The following is a 405-nucleotide window of genomic DNA, read 5'->3' on the forward strand; positions in this document are numbered from 1 at the left end:
TACCGCCGGGGGATTAGTTAAAAAATTGCTGCCATTCGGCAGGTGTCGGTAACGGCGGCGCTGTTTACAGGCAGACCCTACAATAACACCACACTTGGTCCCCGCAGTGCCCCCGCTGTACCCCGAGTCCCGAGGGGGTGCGGGACACCTCCGAAACGGCACAGCTCGGCCCCGCGGGGCCCCGGGCGGCGGGGGCACCCCCCGCCCCGCCGCGGTGAGCCGGTGTTGGGCTCTGCCACCCGTTTTCCCCATCGGCGTGGGGGCGATGGGGACGGTCAGCGGGGGGGGTGTCCCCGTTCAGCCGCATCCCGTTGGCGTGGGGGTGACGGGGACGGCCGGAGGGTCACCGGCGCAGCCTGGTCCGCCGGCACGAAGCAGCGGGAGCAGTTCCTCGGCGAGCCGGGA

Source organism: Phaethon lepturus, unplaced genomic scaffold (genome assembly GCF_000687285.1).
Source record: "Phaethon lepturus isolate BGI_N335 unplaced genomic scaffold, ASM68728v1 scaffold27375, whole genome shotgun sequence".
Taxonomy (NCBI): Eukaryota; Metazoa; Chordata; class Aves; order Phaethontiformes; family Phaethontidae; genus Phaethon; species Phaethon lepturus.